The sequence below is a fragment of the Camelus ferus genome, chromosome 1 (assembly GCF_009834535.1).
Source record: "Camelus ferus isolate YT-003-E chromosome 1, BCGSAC_Cfer_1.0, whole genome shotgun sequence".
NCBI lineage: Eukaryota > Metazoa > Chordata > Mammalia > Artiodactyla > Camelidae > Camelus > Camelus ferus.
In genome coordinates, this window is record NC_045696.1 from 42,236,765 (window position 1) to 42,259,325 (window position 22,561).

At 38.0% G+C, this 22,561-nt stretch overlaps 1 protein-coding gene across 4 annotated transcripts in view; it reads left to right on the forward strand.

Moving 5' to 3' along the window:
• The window catches only part of ZPLD1 (zona pellucida like domain containing 1), a 314,927-nt gene that overhangs the window by 8,482 nt on the left and 283,884 nt on the right, over nucleotides 1-22,561 (forward strand). For all 4 annotated transcript variants that reach the window (XM_032478045.1, XM_032478056.1, XM_006188536.2 and 1 more), the window contains exon 2: nucleotides 7,544-7,631. The gene's annotated coding sequence lies outside the window, so the exon portion shown is untranslated. The remainder of the gene's footprint in view (nucleotides 1-7,543; nucleotides 7,632-22,561) is intronic.

Consider the following 22,561-nt stretch of genomic DNA (forward strand, 5'->3'; position numbering starts at 1 on the left):
GATGTTTAGCCTCCTGTGTGTAGTCATAATTTTGGGTGTGATATTCTCCACCCATTCTCTAAATATTTATTGAGCACTTGGTAGGCACCATGGATTGTTAAATTTTGAGGCTGCCAAATTAACTGGCTTTGAAATCCTTTAAGAAGCTGTCAGATAAGGCTTGAGATCAGCTGCCCAGGCTTGAGATCAGCAGGCATATGGGGTCACTGAGAGCTCTCACATTCCAAGTTATAAAAGCTGAAAAGCAATACAATTATTGAGGACAACTTCTATATTAGGCAGAAAACTTAGAGTTTTAAATTTTATTTAATTTATGTGTTTTATAATCATGGTGACATTCCAGATTAGAAACTTTTAATATATTAATTTTTCTGTGAATATATAATTCCTTTTCTACTGTGTTGTTAATTTAGCTATCCCTGGAATTTCACCTTTTAGCTGATCCCTTGAATTTTCTTTGCTTAACAGTACAATATGCTACTGATGACTGCTGCTGGAAAAATCCTTCTAGAGCAGTGCTGTCCCATAGAAACGTGATATGAATCACAGATGTAATTAAAATCTTTTAGTAGCCATCTTAAAAGAATACAAAGAAACAGGTGAAATTAATTTAAACAATGCATTTTATTGAACCCACCATATCCCAAATATTATTATTTCAACATGTAATAATAAAAAATATATTCATGGAATGTTTTACATTCCCATGTTTCTGGTCCCAAGCTGTTTAAATCTGGCATGTATTTTCACACTAACAGCACATCTCTGTTTGGACTAGTTGCATTTTAGGTGCTCAATAGCCACATGTCAGTAGCTTCCATATAGGACATTGCAGATCTAAGAACATCTTTTCTACCCTTCCTGTTCCTGATGAAAAAATGTTGATAAATTGTCAAGCATTGTAATTCCCCCATCAACAATCTCCAACCACCCATTAGCCTCATTTGTCTTCAGATCTTGTTCCTAGTAAAGTGAATCTGCTTGCTCTATCACTAAAATGACTTTCTCTTTTCTGTTTTTTACCCCTTTTGACCAACCCCTCACCTGCCAACCCATCAACCTTACCTGGTTTAAGATCTCAACCCACTTCCGCCCTCAGGAAGCTTTTACCAGATCTTGTTCTCTACTTTCCTTTGTACCCAGGTTGATGATCATGTTACCGATAGTCGATAGTTGATACCTGCATGTGTCTACAGTACCTACTTCGTATCATTTAATGTGTGTGGACATTCATCTCCTCAACTAGAAACTTTTGATTCTTTTATAGCCTCTCTTCACAATAGATCAAAATGCATGTTCACTAATTGGCTGACCAAGATTTAGTATGCTAAATTTTATAGAGGCTTAGATAAATTAAACTACTGAACCATATTTCTTATTCTGTGTAATTTCACAGGTTAGTTCATTTGTTTATCTACAATTTTTTTGTATATTTATGTATTTTTTTAATTGAAGTATAGTCAGCTTACAATGTTATGCCAATTTCTGTGTACAGCATAATGCTTCAGTCATACATGAACATACATATATTCATTTTAATATTCTTTTTCACTGTAGGTTACTACAAGATACCACATGTAGTTTCATGTACTATACAGTATGAACTTGTTGTTTATCTATTTTATATGTAGTAGTTAGTATCTGCAAGTCTCAAACTCCCAATTTATTCCTTCCCACCCCCTTCCCCCACTGGTAACCATAAGTTTGTTTTCGATGTCTGTGAATCTTTTTCTGTTTTGTAAGCAAGGTCATTTGTGTCATTTTTTTAGATTCTACATGTAAGTGATATATGGTATTTGTCTTTCTCTTTCTGGCTTACTTCACTTAGAATGACAGTCTCAAGGTCCATCCATGTTGCTGCAAATGGCATTATTCTTTTTTATGGCCCAGTAGTATTCCATTTTATAAATTATACCACAACTTCTTTATCCAGTCATCTGTCAATGGACATTTTGGTTGTTTCCATGTCTTGGCTATTGTAAATAGTGCTGCTATGAACATTGGGGTGCATGTATCTTTCTGAATTAAGGTTCCTTCAGGATATGTGCCTAGGAGTGGGATTGCTGGATCATATGGTAATGTTATTTTTAGTTTTTTGAGGAATCTCCATACTGTTTTTCATTTCTGCACCAAACTACATTCCCACCAACAGTGTAGGAGGGTTCCCCTTTCTCCACAGCCTCTCCAGCATTTATTGTTTGCGAACTTTTTAATGATGGCCATTTTGACTGGTGCAAGGTGATACCTCATTGTAGTTTTGATTTGCATTTCTCTAATAATTTGCAATATTGAGCATTTTTTTCATGTGCCTATTGGCCATTTGTATATCTTCACTGGAGAATTGCTTGTTTAGGTCTTCTGCCCATTTTTGGATTGGGTTTTTTGTTTTTTTTATTTTTAAGTTGTATGAGCTGTTTATATATTTTATTATTAAGTTGTATGAGCTGTTTATATATTCTGTAAATTAAGCCCTTGTCAGTTTCATCTTTTGCAAATATATTCTCCCATTCTGTAGGTTGTCTTTTTCTTATGGTTTGCTTTGCTGTGCAAAGCTTATAAGTTTAATTAGGTCCCATTTGTTAATTTTTGCTTTTATTTCTATTGCCAGGGTAGACTGCCCGAGGAGTACATTGCTAAGATTTATGTCTGATAATGTTTTGCCTATGTTTTCTTTTAAGAGGTTTATTGTGTCTTACCTACTAAATATTAATTGAGCACTTATGAGTCAAAGACCATGCTAGGCAGTGGCAATACAGCATTCCCAGTACATCATGTACGTGAATTAATGTCAACACAAAGTCTTCTGTGAGATTGAAATTTATATTACTGTTCTTATATCCATATCCCCTAATTTTTAGAATTATAGAACTGGAAAGGACAATAGACACCATATAGTGTTCGTACTCTGAATTTTGCAAAAGTGGAAACTGAAGTTCATGGGGGTTATGTCATTTAACTAGATTGTGAAGCTTATTTGTGGGAGATCTGGGACTACAGCTCAGGTCTTAATTAATTTTTGTCCAGTACATTATGTTTCCTCAATATCATGATCACTGGAAAAAAGCACACGCATTTACAAATCTTGTGTAACAAACCTAAATTTTATAGCAAAAAACACAACTAACACTGTTGCATGCTGGAACCAATTTTCCACTTGAAAATTTTCTTTTGTCATAAATATTTTTCCTTCTCTTTACTGTGGCCGATTTTCAAAAGTGTTGCAGCTATCATAAGCAAGTCTTAATTTGTGGATTAGACGCAGTCAGAAGGAAAACAATATGTTCCTGAAAATTGATTACAGATTTCATTTTTCCATAACTTTCTGCTTGAAGGATTCTGGCTCATTAGTCAGTAAAAAGAAGTGTGCCTGTCACATGAAGATCTGCAAGGAATTTGATTAATGCTACTTCCAAAAGTAAATTTTAGGTTAACCTAGAGCTATACCTCAGATCAGAAAAATCCAGTTTCACATTATTGATTTTCACTTGTTAAAGTGACAGAGTAAGCAGAGTTTATAATGTTTATGGATGAAAGTGGTATATAGAATATTCTTTAATTAATATCTTAGTCTGTATATACAACAATGACATTTTATTAAACAGAAAATATATTTAATTTTTCTCTGCTTTGAGTATTTTTTAAGAGTGTTTTCCTTAATTAGGGTGCTATTTTAAAAGGTATCATTGTGGTAGAATACTATCTTCACAAAATATGTTTATTAAATTACTTCAGATCATTTTTAAGGGATAATCTTTTTTTTTTTAATCTGAATAATTTCAGGTGCTTATTCCAGGTTCTCACCCTAGACCTAGTGGATTTGCATTTTTCTGTGGACTACTAACAGCCAATGGATTTGCATTTTTAATAAATCTTTCAGATGATTTTTATGCACATGAAATTTTGGGAACCTCTGATTTGAACACAGAAAAGAATATAAGTTTAAAAATATTCCTATCTCTCAAGACACTGATGTTTCCCTTGTCTGCTGTTTTTCCATGTTTTGTTACTGGAAGTAAAATCACCTGCTACCTATTAAGTTGATTGGTATGACCAGGTATTCTGAAGATTCTAGCTGACTCATTTGCTTAAATGAGTTAAATGGGTGTATTTAATTAAGTTATTTGAATTTCAATCAATGAAGCAATCAATAACTATTTTCAGAATAGCTACTCAAGCAAGGCTCTGCAGAAAAGAACTAAATGTGTTTCAGAGCTGAGCTTCCATAGTACTTTGTTAATGACTCCATCATACATGATCCCATTGTATTTACCACGTTGCTGTGTTGCTGTGTCCGTCTCTCTGCCTCGATGTGAATTCCATGATGGTTAGGTACTAAATCTTACTCATTTTTGTGACCCCAGATCCCAGGACCACGTTTGGTATGTAATAATCACCTACTACACATCTGTGTTTGGATTTTGAATGAACAGATATACCACTGAGATATGTTTCAGGAAGTAGGATAGAATGATCAAGTGGTTGTATTTGAAAGCAAGGGTGTGTTGCGACACCACAGGTAACTTGAGAGAAGTGTTCAAGGAAGTATGGGTGGGTTTCAATTTATACTTATTTTCATTAATTGTAGTGAAAATTACCCAAACTTTATGTGATACATTTCCACATTACTGCATAAGCATTTAATTTGTATTTATTTTTTATTGCTAGCTATGTTAAGCATTTCCTCCATTTATTTATTTGAAAAGTCTATTTCTTCTTGTATGAATTATCAACTTGTGTCTTGCCAATTTATCTATTGGAATATTGATGGATTTTTCTCACAGCTTTGCATGAACTTCTTATGTACTATAGATGGGAACCCTCTGCAAATAATATTTATTGAAGATATTGGTATCTATTTTATTTTTAGGTTGTTTTATTATAAATACAAAGTTCATGTATTACTGTGTTTTCTCTTTATAACTTTGTCATAATCAAAGCATCAAACATTATTCTTCCAAAGAGCTGATATGCTTTTCTATTTTTCAGAATTTCAATGTTTAGATTAAAAATGTTTAATTATTGAATCTGATATGGTCTGCTTATGATATATTGGCTATTTTAGAGGTAAAAAGAATGAACTGATATAGTAATATAGTTTTTTAGCAAATGAATATGGAAGCTGGATGGAGTTGTGTGGGAGAAGGAGTTAACGTGTACAGAATGTGTGCTGTGTGCTCAGCAATTTACATACAGGCATGGGATCTGGTTAGGAGGCTTTTCTATTAACTCACTTTTTTTTTTTAAATTGAAGATTAGTCTGTTAACAATGTTGTGTCGATTTCTGTTGCTCAGCTTAATGTTTCAGTCATACACATACATACATACATTCGTTTTCATGTTCTTTTTCTTAACCCACTCTTGATATGACAAGAGCCTAAAGTACGGTGTTTGCGATCAGAGAAGGAAAAGAAGGGAGCAGTAAGACAGGCTCAGATAACTCCTACATCTTCCCTTTTCTCTTTATGCTGCACGATGAGTGTCTAACAATATCAGATGGAGAACATTGAAGAATTCCTGGTAATTTTGGGTTTTACAAAGAAAAACATTATTTTCTGGTACAAATAGTTATATGAGTGATTCAGGTAAAAGATTTATTTGGGGGGACCAAATTGTGTGTCTTGAGAATTGTTTTAGCTGAAAAAGCTACTAATCATGAGATTATTGTCTGTGGAACCAGAGGAGCTATATTGGCATCTTATCTATTATGGATTTATGCGTTTTTTTATGGATTTAGTATGATTTGGAAGAGATTTTAGGAAGTAAATGATGCACTTATGCCCTTTAGCTGTCATCTGTGGCTGGTTGCTCATCTGGATTCTATGACTTGTCCCAAAGGTACTTCTTGTGGTGTCAAAAGTAGGAGAATAGAGGACAACCCAAAACTTAACCTCACTTAAAACTAGTGAAACTAGTTAACCCAGTTACTTCTATCATTTGGGTGACAAAATTTTATAATGTTTGAGGAATATAAGGAAATAGTAAATATAATAATTACTAACATTTGAACAGGACCTTACTGTTTATTTATTTATTTATTTTTATTGAGGTATAGTCAGTTTACAGCGTTGTATCAATTTCTGGTGTACAGCACAATTCTTCAGTCATACACGAATATACGTATATTCAAGAACCTTACTGTTTACACACACTTTCATAATACATTATTTAATTTTCATAATAGCATGAGATAGAATTATCTTGAACCTAAAGCCTGCCTTTAGTTTCCATGCATTATACAATGCTGGAACCAGCAGAAAAGAAGTCTTAGAGTTGTCCAGTAACCAACATCAGATGTAAAGGGTTGTGGTGCCAAAGAGATTCCTCACCTTAACTTAGGAAAGGAAAACACAAACACGTGGATAAACAAAAGGAGATGGGCAAAAATCAAAAGCATATCTAAGGAAGAAGTTCCTCATAGTGAAGACTGAGTGTCTGGAGGAAGTTTCAGCCTTTCTTCCCTAGTTTGAGTCTACTCTTCGGAATGATTTGTAAACGTTCAAGCCTGCTAGCTAGAAATTGATTAATTGACACCCCCAAAGCATGTGAGACATTTTTAAGTAGTGACCCTCCACTCTTTAAGGTTGTTGATAATGATAATGATGATGATGATGATAAAAGTTACTGTTTACGGAGACTTACCATGGATCATGTACTATGCTGACAGATTTACATGAAATATGTCATCATCCTTACAACAATCTGATGAATACAAGCCCTATTTCCCCATTTATAAGTGAGGGGAAATGAAATGTAGAAGGTTGAATAACAGCTACTAAGTGGCTGAAATGTGATTGGATATCAGATGACCTGACTCCGACATTTGTGGATTGAACGACTGTGCTCTAATATAGGATGAATGTTGGGGACACTGTGGCAGAGTTGCCTGAACAAAAATCTTGCAGTGACATATCCTAACCAGATGAGCTCAGGTAAATTTCACACAATAGTCACTGATTATTCTTGTGAGTGGCTTTCATTGAGCAGCCTGGAAAACCTCCTGGTAGGCAGGATGTAGGGCTGAGTTCACTTCTGCACTGGGCCACTGAGAAAATGCCTGGTGCCTTTGTGAGGCAGCCAACGTGGCCACAGGTGGGAAGAGGGGGCCCTCCCAGGGAGCCCATCCAGCTGTAGGTCTATCATCATAACGTTTGGCTTTTCTCTATGACTGATGAGGCCTATTCTGTAGATGAGAAACCTGAAGTCCAGAGAGATTTGCCCAGTTTTATTAAATGTTTATCCTTGTTGGAGAGCAGGAAGCAATGTTTTGGACTTGAAGAGGCTTTCATAAAGGTAAGTGGTGTGGAAGATAAAGTTCTCATGATCTCCTTTTTTGGAAAGCTGCTCTGGAAACTCAATATTAACTCCAGAACATTAATCAATCTAAATAATTCCCGTAGGGAGTAAAAAGCTTTCTATATTTGGTTCAGTTCTAAAAATACTAGACTCTAGTAGCAGAGAAGAGATATTTCTCTGGTAAGAAAATAAAATTTGTTCTTTTTTTTTTTTCTCAGAATGGTAACTTCCTCGTTTCTTGTCTTTTCAGAGAATATGTGTTCTGTCAGCAGCTAAGAGCATAGATCTGGTTGCTGATCAAGACTCTGAAGTGAGGCCTGAGAAAACACAGAGCTGAGGTAAGAAGTTCCAGGAAACACTGTAAATCCTGTCACGATGTTCTGTGGTATTTCACATGCTTAGAAAAAGGTGAACTTGAGGTGAATATTGAAGAAGGTAAAGTTCTCAGTTTAGCCTGAGAAACAGAAAACTGAAAAACAAAATGTGAATTTTTATTTTTAGTGTAATATAAGGATTGCCTTTTGCTTTTATTAAAAAGAGGAAACATTAGTTCATTTGAGTTTGGGACACTCTTTGGACAAACTCTAAATCTTTTATCATGATCCTTAAGGCTTTTCGTCTTTTGGCTTCACTGACCACATCACCTACTGTTCTCTCCTCACTCATGGTGCACTGGTCACACTGGCCTTCATTTATTTCCTTGCACACTTGTTTTGGCCTAAGAACCTTTTGCAGTTGCTGTTCCCTCTGCCTGAAATGCCTTTCCTGTAGCTTTTACTTGGTGGGTTCACTCTCATCATTCAGATCTCAGATCAAGTATCATCTCTTTAGAAGGCCTTTGCAAGACCACCCTAATCAGCCCTTGCGTCCCCTGCTGCCCACCATCTTGTGTGCTCTTCCATGGTTCTTCTCCCCTTTGGGACACTTGGGAAGATAACACTTTCCTTGCAGTCAGGCAAGCCTCTGGGACAAGTTTTGGGCAATAGGACATAGATAAAAGCGATGTGATGGTGGATTCTCATCAGCCTTGGCATTACCCAGGTATCATGCGTAAGAAAAACTCTAACTTTGTTGTCTTATGACACTGAGATTTTGGGGGTTGTTTGTTATTGCAACATAACTACCCTTATCCTGTCTACAACACCGTCCTTCTGTTTTATTTTCTTCAGAGCACCTGTCCCTCTTTGAAGTGATCTCATTTATTTATTATTAATGTGTCCCCTACTTCCAAACATTGCCAGGTGCATTAGCTGTACACAGTGTACTAAAGGATTAACTTCCCATATAGTCTGTGGATTCCTAGCAAGCTCAAACAATCTTAACCAGGTCTTTGAGAACAGCCCTTAAGCCCTGTGCTGACTGCTTTGGCATGAGTCTGGTAAATAAGGAGGTGCCTCTGAATAGCACTTGATGAATTAGGCTGGGTGCTCACTACCTCAGTGCTCTCCCTGCACCAGCTCATTTCTCCTGAAGCGGACTTAAATTATTCCAAATTTAAGAACCAGGCAGAATGGTGTTGTTTCCCATCCCTAATGAGGATCTCCTCCAAATATTTACACAAGGAAAGAAGAGAATGTGTATTTCCAGAGCCTACACAGATTCTGCTCTCCCGTACCTCACCCTGTGTAGGTCAGGGGAACATGGTGGTCACAGCCATTGCAGCTCACCAGCCCTGCCTTGGATGTGTCAATTCAGTGTACAACACTTTTAAGGAATGTCCTCCTGTAATAAATGAAGGGGTTGCACTGCATCCATAGTTTCCAAACTGTGATCCCCGAGGTGCTGTAGGAGAAACAGGAAGGAGATGATTGTGAGTTGATGTTTGTCTGTTCTCCCCTCCTTTGCTTCCTTTTCAGCCAAAGCATCTCTTAAAAAAAAAAAGTTTATTTTTTTTATGTTGAGGAGTCTAAATAGCTATTCATTTCAAAATGGATTTTCTGATTTTAAACAAGTTTTAAAAAATCAGATTTGATATTTTCTAAAGACCCTTCTGCTTCCAAAGTTCTAAAAATCTAGGAGCCTATTATGTTCAAGTCACTGTGCTGGGCACAGTTCACAGTGTGATGAAAATGAAGAAGACGTTACCTCTGTCCTCCTGATTTAGCAGAAGAAAGAGACTCTTGCATGAATAATGTCAGGAAATGAATAAAGTTGGAAAAAGGCAGAAGGAGAGGAGAGTACCAGGTGTGGACTGCCTGTGGAAGTCACCACCGCGTGCAAGCCCTGCCGTTATGGCCCCTCTCAGCTGCCGTCCCAAGCAGCATGCTTGATGGTGGGGTGATTTCTCCAAGACTTGACACAGCAGCTTTTTATTTATTTATGTATTTTTAAATATCTTTTTCCTTTTTTCTCTCTTTCTTCTTTTTAAATTGAAGCATAGTCAGTTTACAATGTTGTGTCAATTTCTGGTGTACAACATAATGTTTCAGTCATACATACATTTTCATATTCTTTTTCACTATAGGTTACTACAAGATGTTGAATATAGTTCCCTGTGCTATACAGAAGAAACTTGCTGTTTATCTGTTTTATGTGTAATAGTTAGTATCTGCAAATCTTGAGCTCCCAATTTATCCCTTCCCACTCCTTCCCCCTCTGGTAACCATGAGTTTGTTTTCTGTGTTGACACAGGGGCTTTTATTGCTTCTTAATTGACTTTTGTACCTCAGCTCCCTAGTACTCAGCTTCTTGCTTTGTTTTTTGCTTATTCATCCCTGAGACTTTTGTCTGATATATTCCATGTCTTTAGCAATTTTCTTTCTTATTAAAAATGGTGGTCACATAGGTCTTGGCAATTTCAATTAGAATTCAAACACTTTTATACAAACACAAAATTTACTCCAATGTCAAGAGCTTCAGGAATAAGAAATATTGACCAATAAGAAATATCAAGTTTGTGTCCCTGGCCACCCTACTACCTTTGATGATTCAGATACAAGAGTGTTACTGTGTCTCATTTCAGCAGAGTCCTCTGATTCTCCTTGGTTCCAACACAGGGTCTACCACTAGCTGTCTTTGGATTTTGGGTTGTTATTTCACTTCACTTGGCTTCAGTTTCTTCTGTGTACAAAGAGGGTAGATTGTATTAACTTACTGTATTTTAATCTTTCTCTTCTTTTTGGTCATGCATTCATTTATTTAAATTTCTAATTTTAAAAATAGGAAATCTATTCATATGCCTTAAAATCCAAATGCTACAAACATACATAGAGTAAACCTTCTCACTCCTGTCTTCCATCTGCTCAGTTCCCACGCCCACCCTTCCCCACCGGTAACTATTTTTAATTACTTTTTGTTAGTTTTTTGGGTCTTCTTCCAGAAAATGTCCCTGCAAACATAGTCACATACAAATATCTTGCCTTATTAATATAGTTGAGGAGTGTACTGTGTACATTTTCTTTTCTCTAGATAGAATGTACCTTCATTCTTTTGTCCAGCTGGTGAGCATTCTGTTTTATCGGTACAGTTTATTTAACTAGCTTCCTAATAATAGCTATATGAGTTGCTATTATAACTATGTTGTAATAAATATCCTTGTGCATATGTCATCTCTAATGTATGTAAATATGTCTAAGAAGAAATTCCTAGAAGTGGAATTGCTAGGTGAAAGGGTGTATACCCTTTGTAAATTTCTAAGTTGATACCTGTAGTCAAATAGCCCTCCACAGGCATTGCACTACGTGACTCTCCCACTAGTAACATATGAAAGTGTCTGTTTCAGACACTCAGAATGTGCTGCCCAACTCTTGGATTTGTGCCAGTCTAGTAGGTTAGATATGGTATCTCAGTGCAGTTGTGATTTGTATTTTTTTTAACATTTTTTATTGATTTATAATCATTTTACAATGTTGTGTCAAATTCCATTGTTCAGCACTGTGATTTGTATTTTTCTTTCTTATGATTCAAGTTAATCATCTTTTAAAGGTTTAAGAACTGTTTATATTTTAAAATTCTGTTCCTTATCCTGAGATTTCTCATGGCCTGATGGCAAAAACAACACTCCTCTGGTCTACCCACAGCTTCATCAAGCCATGTCTCCAAGTGATGGATGCCCACAGCACTCTGTCCAGCCTTTGCATTGATTTTACACTTGGAAACACTCTTGGTCTATCCTTCATCTTCCCTGTTCATCTCTTTTTAATTCAACGCTGTACATTTCTTTGGCCTTTGTATGGAATTGCTTTTCAAGAGTAACTCTTCCAGCCAAAACAGTTGCTGAGACACTCACTAGGACTGCCTCATTGCTACACAATTCCTTACCGCCTCATTAACCATAAAACACAGAAAACAAAAACAAAAAGCAAGAAAAGCAGACAAAACAACTATGACCATTCCCTTTTTGTAGTAAAATCCAAGAAGATTGGATATTCTTTCACTGAGGAGAGAGTAACCAGTATCATCAGTGAGTGGAATTTTCCCGTGGCTTTTGGTTTGATAAGATTGTTTGCACTTAGATCCTGTGTAAAGACATATTTGCATCGGGATGCAAATTCATCATAGGGATGTAGAGGGACTTGGCAAAGAAGACTGGTATGTGAGAGTCCTTGGCAAATAACAAATGTGTGCAGAAAGGGATTGTGAGTCTTGATGGCATCTGACTGCTACATTCAGCTGTAGATCCTTCTATCAACTCTGAAGTGTCTGTGTTATTTGGTATTGGACATGACACAATATCCATATCCTCTGGCAAAGGGCTTTCAAAGACAAACAAAACACTTTAACTTTCCTGTATAGTAAACACCCATTTGCACTATCTAGATAGTTAATAGCATAATGCAGAAAATTTTGACAGGGTAGGTATGATCCAGGACTGGCTTCATGGGCATGTGAACTGTGCAGTTGCACAGGGCTCTGTGTCAGTAGGGCTCCATGCTTAGTTTAATGCTTCTCTGTCACCATCAAGAAATTCATAATAATTTTTGAACAAGGGGACTTGTCCCTCATTTTCGTTCTGACCAAACCCCGCAAATTATTTAGTGGCCCTGATGCAACCCGTAGTTAGATTGTCTGGTGAATCATGTTGGTTTGTAGAGCAGAGTCCAATGGATTAGTGTTATTTATGAAACATCTGTGAATATCCTTCCTTCTATGATGGTAATTGATACTTCCATTTATAAATATCAGTTGGAAGTGACAACTCTATTCTTGGTCTTAACAGAAAGGGACAATATTTATTTTAATCTTTCACAGCTTACTATAAAAAGCAGACCAGATACAGACATAAGGAGCAAAAGAAAGAGTGAAATATATTCCCTGTGTGCTTGTGAGTCAATATGGAGAACACCATTAAAATTCATTTCAAAGTTATACTAAGCATAGCCATTGCTTTTCCACATAAACATGCTAGGTCTCAATCCTAGATATAAATTTAAGCTGAAAAATCTTAATTCAAGTTAGTTGCAAAGAAGACACTCAGAAAGATTTGAAGATTCAAATTTGCCTCCTTGAGCCTAGAATTTTATTTTATTTTATTTTTGTAGTTTTGTATTTTTTAAATTGAAGTACAGTCAGTTACAACATACCAGTTTCTGGTGTACAGCACAATGTCCCAGTCATGCATATACATACATATATTCGTTTTCATATTCTTTTTCATTAAAAGTGATTATAAGATGTTGAACATAGTTCCCTGTGCTATACAGAAGAAACTTTTTTAAAAATCTGTTTTTATATATTGTGGTTAACATTTGTAAATCTCAAACTCCCAAATTTATCACTTCCCATCCCCTTCCCCCTGGTAACCATAAGACTACTTATTATGTCTATGAGTCTGTTTCTGTTTTGTAGATGAATTCATAGTGTCTCTTCTTCTTCTTCTCCTCCCCCTCCCCCTCCTCTTCTTCTTCTTTAGATTCCACATATGAGTGATATATGATATTTTTCTTTCTCTTTCTGGCTTACTTCACTTAGAATGATGATCTCTAAGTCCACCCATGTTGCTACAAATGGCATTATTTTATTTTTTATGGCTGAGTAATATTCCATTATATAACTATACCACAACTTCTTTATCCAGTCATCTGTCCATGGACATTTAGGTTGCTTCCATGTCTTGGCTGTTGTAAGTAGTGCTGCTATGAACACTGGGGTGCATTTTTTTCAAATTAGAGTTCCCTCCAGATACATACCCAGAAGTGAGATTGCTGGATCATATTGTAGATCTGTTTTTAGTTTTATGAGGAATCCCCATACTGTTTTCCATAATGGCTGCACCAAACTACATTCCCACCAGCAGTGTAGGAGGGTTCCCTTTTCTCCACAGCCTCTCCAGCATTTATCATTCATGGACTTTTGAATGATGGCCATTCAGACTGGTGTGAGGTGATACTTTATTATAGTTTTGCATTTCTCTGATGATTGGTGATACTGAGCATTTTTTCATGTGCTTATTGAGCCTCAAATTTTAACTTATCATTTGATAAGTGGTTATAAAACAATCCAATACTAAAATAACATTCCCAAATAAGATACTCAAAAGTTTAACCTGAAGCTATTCTAAATGGTAAGTCCCTTTCCCTTTCTTTGAATCTACAAATTCAAGAAGAAAGTGAGTGATCTGCGCTCAGAAGGTAAAATTCAAGGGTAAACATGTATTGTCTTGTGTTGTTATGGAAAAAAAAAAAAAAACCCACAGCCCTTAGAAGCAAAAACAAAGTTAGGTTGACTTCAGTGTTAGGGATGTTATTACACAATCAATTCATCGTGTCATAATTGGAAATGTGAGAACCTGTTTAATAAAGAGAATCCTCATCTCTCTTGGAGCCTTAGGGAAGGGAGGAGTTACATACAAAGTAAAATTTGTTTCTATCACCCAGGACCTCTATGGGTTGGTAACAAACATTGTGCTTCTGTAAATGGCAGGCAAGCCATAATTTATGATACATTAATTTATTTTGCATGCTTTTTTTTTTTTGCTCTATGAGATTAAAAATCAGAACACCTTAAACACAGGGCCAAAGTTCAATTCTCGAATCAGTGTTTCTAGCTCAGATGTGATATTACTTTTAAAAACTCCTCAAATATTTTTGGAGGTCCCAGAAGAGCTCCCTTTATTGGCTTCCTTCAGACAATGAGCTGAAGATATAGGTCACTTGTCTTTATCTACAAAAGCAACATGGAAAGTGTGGTTGAGGTATTGTCTCTAGAAATGGATTCTTTTTATACATCTAAATTATTTTCAATTTAATCCATTTTTCAATTTGGATAATTTAGCTTCTTAAATTTTTATTTCAATTGTTAATTTTTTTGGTTGTCTTTTATTATATCAACTGAAGTGTTGTCTTTCAATTTCCTATAATTTTTAGACACATCTAAATAAGCAGTAGGGTGAATTTTTTGACTCAACCTAATTTCTCCAGGCTCTGTTTATAGTAATAATTAAGAATCTACTGCTTTATATATCCAGAGGAAACTCTAATTTGAAAAGATATATGCACCCCAATGTTCATAGCAGCACTATTTATAAAAGCCAAGACATGGAAGCAACCCAAGTGCCCTTCAATAGATGAATGAGTAAAGAAGAATATATATATATATATATATATATATATATATATATATATAGAGAGAGAGAGAGAGAGAGAGAGAGAGAGAGAGAGAGAGAGAGAGAGAGAGAGAGAGAGAGAGAGAGAATAGGATACTGCTCAGCCATAAAAAAATAAAATAATGCCATTTGCAGCAATATGGATGGACCTGGAGATTGTCATACTAAGTGAAGGAAGCCAGAAAGAGAAAGAAAAATACAATATGATATCATTTATATGTGGAATCTAAAAAATGAGACAAATGAACTTATTTACAAAAGAGAAACAGACTTACAGACATAGAAAACAAACTTGGAGTTACTGGGGAGAAAGAGGGACAAATTGGGAGTTCAGGATTTTCAGATACTAACTACTATATATAAGATAGATACAGGAAGGCCCTACTGTATAGCACAGGGAACTATATTTAATACCTTGTAATAGCCTGTGATGAAACAGAATATAAAAAGTAATATATATATATAACTGAATCACTATGCTGTACATCAGAAATTAATACAACATTGTAAACCAACTATACTTTAATAAAAAATTTTAAAAAGAATCTATTTATTATTTGGATCTTGATCAGTCCAATAGGAGCAGCTAATTTAATTTTAGGTGTTCTGAGTCTTTTTGTTGTTGAGAATCTGTCCTTGAATGAGATTATATTTACTAGGTCATTTTAATGAAGCTATTCATGGGGAACTCAACCAAAGGATCACTGATTCTCACCCATGTGAGCCAAAGTTGGAATAGCAGGTAGAGGAAGATGGAGTGGTGGGAAGCTTTGTAATGTATTATGAATTTAACAAGTTATTCAAAAATCTGATGCATAATACTAATGCCAGTTATTGGGTTTCTTAGGCACATTAAGCCATATGTGTGTGTGTGTGTGTGTGTGTGTGTGTGTGTGTGTGTGTGTGTGTGTGTGTATACTTCTAACCCTCCCAGTAACCTCATATAGTATTATTATCAGAGAGGTAAGAATTTGCTTGAACTCATAGTATATAGCAGTGTTGAAGCTATGCTGACTCCAGATCTGGCCCTTCAAACCCAGGTTCTTAACCACTGTCTCTTACTTAAAATTTCTAAATGTGACCACCACTCACCTGCTACCAGAATATCATTTCTGCTGTCAGATATGGTGAGTTTAGAGGCAGTTATCCAATTTGGGCATCATTATCATCATGATCATGATTAATAATAACAGCAGCTTTTATTGAGCATTTATTTACTCTTTGCACAGTCCAACTCTAAGTGATTTGTAAACATTACATTTAATGGGTATTATTAATATTCCCATTTTATAGTAGGGGAAGCTGAGATTCTGAGTTAAGTAACTTTGCCCAAGATAATTGAACTAATGATTTAGAGCTGGATATCCTGGATTCATATCCAACTCTGTATCCTCCTTACCCTCATTATCTCCCAAAGGCTTGGTCTCCAAAAACCAACATCTGGGAGATAGGGCTTCAACTTAGAATTTTGAGGGGACACAAACATTCAGTACACACCGTCAACTAAGGGTTAACATAGCATACTTGTAGATGTGAGCCCACAACACACACACACACATACACACATATACCTTGTACAGCAAAAGAAAGATAAATCATAGATCATGTACAGAATATTAATTACTTCTGTTATTTCCCATTTAAACTACATTTTTTTGATCAAGTACATTTAATAGTAAACATGAATGTTAGTAATTAACTAAATAGTGGTTTATTTTCTCATGTAACAAGAAACTCAGAGATTGATGTTTGTTGGTGTTGGTTCAACAGTTTAAGGCTGTTGGGGCTGAAGTGTTTATGATTCTCTTGCCTTTTTTTCATGGTTACAAGATGATGGCTGTAGTTGCCTTCCCAGCCCTTGTATCTACATTTCAGACATGAGAAAGGAGAAATGGGAAAGAGCAGAAAGATGTATGCCAGCTGAGTCTTCTAAGGATTTTTCTAGCAGCCCCACCCAATGACTTCAGCTTACAATTTATTGACCAGAACTATGTTCTGCTGCCGTTATCTGTAAGGAAAGCTGGGAAGTACAGGTTTCCCCCACTTTCTGAAAGTAGAGCATTTCTACGAAGTTTTTATAAGCCAAAATGTTGTAAAGCAAATAAACTACCTTAGGACACCTTTTGCTAATGGATGCACAGAATAAATGGAGACAAAGCACAGATGCTCACAGAGTATGGCAGCTTGATGCTGAGATGCTGAGTGTAGTTTCCGGGGAGGGAGCTTGGTTGGCCACCCTTGCTGCTTGGGTGTGCTCTGCCTCTGTGACAGCTGCTGCAAAACAATCGCTGAATGCCATTTTCACTTTTTGCCTCTTTTAATAAAAGCAGAATCCCCTTGGAATTTCTTTTGGTCACGGAAGACAGGTGCTAATATAGGTCTTTCGTAAACGCGAAGTGGCATAAAGTGAACTTCCGAAAAGTGGGGGATACCTGTATAAGTTTTATCTAAGAGTATTAGTATACCCTCTAATATGTGGATTGGGTTGATAAGCAAGAAGAAACAAAGGAATGTTGGATTGGAAGCCAGCATTACGTACCAGCATTGGAAGCCAGCACAGCTACATCCCAAGAGCTGAAGAAGTATTGTGAATTCACAGGCCCTCCCTCAATGGGTAGATAGTCCTCTCATGTAGCAAAACAGAAGCTTAGGAAATTCTTGCCACAAAGGGATGTTTAAACGGAAATCTTATTTAAAGGATCAGAGTAAGTAGCATACCTTATACACTAGAGTCTTCTGGAGTCTTTACTCAGAGGACAGCCACTAGTTTAATTCAGTTGCAACCTAGGAAATTTTTTGGTAGCTGGCAGATGTGCTACTTCAAGGCTGCCTCTTGGCTCTCATGATGACTCCTGTTTCTGGTTCCCTGTGGTTGGAGCATGGTGTTTTCTTTCATTCAGAGACATCTTATTCCTGTCTGAGTCACTACACCATTACTCATCTTGTGTTGACACCTTGTTGGGGTTTCCGTAAGATTATCCAGATGCAGGGACATGAAAATCACTGAGCTGCTGCAGATCAAGAGTGGGGTGTTATGGAATGTGCACTATTTGTATTTCTTTTAATATTTCTTATTTTGTATTTCACACCGAACAACTCAAGGTTTTAAAATTTGTAAATCAACGTGTAAGTGCTCTACTTTCTGCTGTGAGAAAGATGGAAAGTAAATTTACCTGCCTCTTTAAAAAACTAGAGTTCTAGATCATTGTGGTCACAATGCATAATGCGAGTCCTGTGCAGGGTAGAAGAGAAGCCAGGGACGCTCAGATGGGCATTATAGTTAATCAGGTGAAGGGTTATGAGAGGAAATAGAAGACTCATGAAAGAAACACCTCTGGGATAGAAGGCACAGGATGTGGTGCTGCCTGGATGCACAAGAGGAGGAAGAAGAGAAGGCAGAGGGAGGAGTCAGAGTTGATTCAGGCATCAGGCTCCGAGTCTGAGAATGGAGCTGCCACTGCGATGAAGGAGCTCAGAGTAGGATCTGCTTGGTGGTGATAGCAGGGATGATGTGCTTTGTGTTGCCCCTTATTCTTTGTGGAGAGCGAGAGGATGAAAGTCTGGCTAACTAGACTGAGAGAGAGAGGGTCTGGTATGGTTATCAAAGTGTTTTTGTGTAAATCTCTTCCCAGTCACTTTGTGACAGCATTTGAATTGAATTTGAATTCAAATCCATTGGCAGCCTGCATGAAACTCATTCTACATTTAAACGCAGTGAGTTTGTATTTCCTCACTAGCCCCTCTCCCCCCAACTCTTCCATACCCCTGAGCCTAAATGATCATATACTCCTGGCAAATTAAGCTTAATGTTTTAAATACTTTTTTTTCTTTAAAACTGTAAAATATTATTGCCTAGTTCAGGTTTCAGGGGAATGTCTTTTTATGTTTGTCAAATTGCTACCAAGCTTTACCAATCCCAAGGTTTTCAACTGGCTTTGACCACTATGACAAATTGCTTGCATGGCAACCTACACCTGTTCTAATAACAATTCTTGAATATATCTGCTTTGTAGAATGATTTCTATTAACAATTGATGAACCATTCCTAGATGATATAGAGTATTTAAGATATATGAAGATGTTTGACTCTTCCTGGTAAGCACCCGTACTAATTGCTTCTTTAAGCTTACCTTTTACTCCCCAGGTTTCCATATGTAAGTTGGTCCAAGAAGCTGGTTTCATAGAGTTCTGCTGAGGCAGAGAAATGGAATTGGAGTTCATTTCTTTACTTCTGTCTCATTTTGATAGGGCCTTGTATGTGGGCCAAGTTGTGGGACAGAAGCTATAAGCTTATTTAGCTCCATCACCGCTGTGTACTTGGAATGTAAAAAGGGCAACATTAATATCAATTTTCCCTGTCCCATAATCCCTGCCAGATCAGGGCACATAAAAACAGAGTTCTTTCTTTTGGAGAACCTTTGACCTCTCTATGTGACAGCTCAGCTAGCAAGTGTACATGCTTTTCTTTTCTTTTCTTTTTTTTAGCTCTGTCTTGGTTTCATTTTATGTTCTTATCTTTTGTTCTATTTAACCCTACTTTAAATAACATTTTAGAGATCATAGATCTTACTATAAGCTTCTTTTGGAGCAGGAAGTACCTGTACATGCATCAGTGAACCCTGGTAGGGATCCCAGAAGCTCCCTCAAGTCTGATTGTGGAAGTGGAGTTGATGCGAGTGATAGAAATCTTTCCTGGTTTTGGTGAAGAAATTATTTCTTTCACATCGACCAGCCAGTGGGTACACATATTAGTCAAAGAAACAAGCCAGAAACCTAACATGTGTTGAATCTTTTTTACATGCCAGAAACTCTTCCAAGCTTTTTCCTTAATCCTCACAACAATTCTGAGTTAGGTCTTGCTGTTATCCCTACTTTACAGATGTGAAAACTGAGACCCAGAGATGTTAGTGAATTGTTTGCATGGGTCACACAGCTGCTTAGGGTGGAACTTGAGTTTGAACCCAGGCCATTTGATTCCTGAGCCCTCATGCTTAACAAGTACATGATATTGTCTCATTATGATGGAATTACGACAATTTCACTGGCCCTGCCCCTCTGTTCTCACGCCACCTTAATTCCTTATAATGTGCCTTTGAATATTTTTTGCCTACAGGGATTGTGTCACATATGCTCACAGACTAGTTAACAATTACAAAGGCACCACTGCTGGATCCTTCCGTGTCTTCTAGGCACTAAGGGATCCCAGAATCTCTGAGAAGCCACTGCTGTGGGGTGGGGCCAGCTCTGGCCAAGGTGAAAACACCCTTTCCCTGCTGTGCCATACTCTGGGATCGAGGCCTCAAAGCTGTGCTGAGGTCTTGCTGCATTTTAAACCTCTTTTTCAGGTTTTTAATCTCCCTCCTCTGTCCAGGACTCAAATATGAGTCCCGCTGGAGAATGACCAGAGTTACAGCCACCATGTTGGGCTCACACCCCCTTATCCATCCCTTCATAAAATTGTCTTTGTGATTGGTGGGGCTCATTATGCGTCACTTTCTGTTCAACATGGGTTCTCTCCTTAAAGGCTTCTCAGGCACACACAAAAATGGGCCTCTATCAGCACATTCTTCAGTTTTCTAAACGTAGCTAGGCTGGTCTGAATCCCAGAATCCTCAGTGCCATCCCATGAGCCACCACCAATTCCACAAATCAGACGCTTCCCTCTAGCACTCCCATAGCCACTGCGGGCTCCGTCCAGCTCAGAAGGGCAGGGAAAGGGGGGCAGAAATCAGGCTGCTTTTCTGACTTGCACCTGCTTAAGCCAGGAGCTCAGGGCTACACTCTAGGTGTCATCATATTCTGGGTTTCCTCTGACAGGCTGCAACCGAGTCTGATTTGCCCATTTGCCCTGACTTGGTAGTAAAAACTTAAATACAAATGGTTCCTTGGGGCTGGAGGCTTCATCTTAGCAAAAGGAGAGCTTCCTTCCTTCCCAGATATTTCACTTCTGTGGGCAGGGCTTGAGATTTCTTGACCAAGTTCTCATCCGTACTTCCTACTGAGGCATGAGTGACGGTTTTGCTACAGTCTAGGCAATTTTCACATATTCTTATAAAATCTACGGTGGCCACTCTCTTTTCACCTCAGTGTCAGCACTGCAGCCTCAGCAGAGGTGAGACTCTGGTGACTCTTCCTGCCTTCCTGGAAGCCTGAGCTCCCTCACAAGCCTTTCACTGTGGAACCCCCCCCCCCCCCCGCCCCTTGCAGTCCTTTCATCTAAGTGCGTCTCATCCGCTTGCCATTCTGCTGCTTCTTTGCTGCTTTTCTCTTAGACTGTTTTATCCTTAACAGAACTAGAAGCATTTCCCATGCCTTCTGACGTGGATTTAGAAAGGCAGCTTATTCTCCTCTACGTCCCCTAACAACCTTCCGTATTCGAGGGCCGTGCCTGGATGCTTTCACACACCAAAGCTTGGCACACTTTCATTCACCCTCCTCGTCTCTTCGCTCACTTTCATTCACACCCCCCCCCACCCCACCCCGGATGATCTGAGCAGTGCGGGCTGCTGTCTAGCTACAGCATTCCCCAGTTATTGGTCAACCACTAGGGGGATTCTTTAGTAGGGGGGCGGGGGAGGCAACTAGGATGGTTTGACACCTTTTAGATTAACCCAGCCATGCTTGCCAAGACTCTTATACCACTCTGAGAAGGCATACAGTATTTTTACAAATTGAAAGCCCATAGAGGAGGGCTTACAATCACACTTCCAGGGCTTGCTTCTCAGTCACTCTGGGGAGGAGTTTACAATGTTTCGCAATTGTTACTGACCCTCCCAAGTTGATCCTCAACAAGGGTCCTTCTGTCTGGTGTCTTTTGAGCCAATAGAAGGAGACTGAGTTCTGTTCAGAAGCAAAGGAAAGCTTTATTCTTTGAACAGAGAATGGGGAGGTGTGAGCCGGAGCTCCAGAACGCACGCGCTCCCTGGCAGGCCTGCTTCACAGGGACCTCGTCAGCGGGAGGGGGCGGAGCTCTCGCGAGGCTGCGCAGCTGTGCTGCTCAGGCGCCAGATCGCAGTGCCAGGTGCAGCGTCTCTGCACACGGCTCCCCGCCGCCATCTTATTTTGCGGGTCCGGCACAGCGCTTCTGGGAATGGCCCCGAGCTGAGGTGTCAGTGCAGCCGTTTCACAGGAGGAACTCTAGTCTGAAGGGCCGGTGCAAGGCCTCTGCATGCAACGCCCTGAGAGCAAGTGAAACTAGATTAAGCACAAAGGAAAAGAGAAAAAAGGTTAGACTTTATTTTATTACCCAGATTCTATGTTTATTTCCTGGAAATTGTTAATGGGCTTTGCTGGTGACAATCTTGGGCAAATCATTAAAATCTGTAAAGATATTCCTGTGGGTATGTCTGGATACACCCATTCCTGTGTGTTCCCATGGCCCCTGCAGGGTGGTTTCCATAACTCCCTCTCACTTCCCTGGTGATAGCCCAGCCCCACACTACCTCTTGGCATTGCTTAGCAAGTAATTTGGTGGTTTGTTGAGGAGGGACTGACAAGCCCTAGTAGGAGCTTTTATTAGTTGCTATTAATAATAATTGTTACTATTATTAATAATATTAGCTGCTTTTATTAATATTATTATATTACTATTATTACTAATAATAGCAACTAATATTAGCTACATTTCAAAAGCATCCGCCATGTGCCAGACACTCTGCCCCTTTCTGTACATTAGCTCATTTTATCTTCAAATGATGAAGTAGGTATTTTCCACATTTTGCATAT